The 533-nt window shown below is 60.2% G+C and overlaps 1 protein-coding gene across 2 annotated transcripts in view; it reads right to left on the bottom strand.

The window, feature by feature from the left end:
- The window catches only part of MID2 (midline 2), a 114,049-nt gene extending 113,546 nt beyond the window's left edge, over nt 1-503 (bottom strand). For both annotated transcript variants that reach the window (XM_006765659.1, XM_006765658.2), the window contains exon 1: nt 404-503. The gene's annotated coding sequence lies outside the window, so the exon portion shown is untranslated. The remainder of the gene's footprint in view (nt 1-403) is intronic.
- Nucleotides 504-533: the final 30 nt, after the last annotated feature.

Genomic DNA, 533 nt, shown 5'->3' on the forward strand with positions numbered 1-533 from the left:
GCGCCCCGCCAGGGACAGGAAGGCGGGTGCGATGCTCCGGAGCCAAACTTAAGAGTTTTCACCACCTCAATCCAGGGGCAGCACCATGACACCAAGGCAGCACCACACTGTCATTTCCGCCGCAGCAGAGAAAAAAAAAGAGCAATCGCTTCGAAAAGGGGGTAGGGTGGGGGCAAACAGGGCTGGGACTGAGGCCCTGAGGGAGCACTGGGAAGGGCCCCAGCAGCAGGGGCACTTGGCCACCTTCCCAACCTCACCTTCCAACGTCCCCTCCGCTCCCAGTTCCCCCAGCCCCTCCTCTGGAGGCGCATTTACTTGTTTTCTCCCTGGATAGTAGTGACCCAAGAAACCTGAGCAAGCAAAAGCAGCGGGTGGGTGGGGTTAGGGTTACTGCTGTACCTACCAGCTGATTCCAGCAGCCTTTTCTCCAGCGCCCTGTCATCTTGAAGGAAGACACACCGAGAGGGGCAGAGCCGGGCGTGTGTTCGCGCGCGCGCGCACGCGCACGCATGTGTGTGTGTGTGTGTGTGTGT

This window comes from Myotis davidii, unplaced genomic scaffold (genome assembly GCF_000327345.1).
Source record: "Myotis davidii unplaced genomic scaffold, ASM32734v1 scaffold940, whole genome shotgun sequence".
Taxonomy (NCBI): domain Eukaryota; kingdom Metazoa; phylum Chordata; class Mammalia; order Chiroptera; family Vespertilionidae; genus Myotis; species Myotis davidii.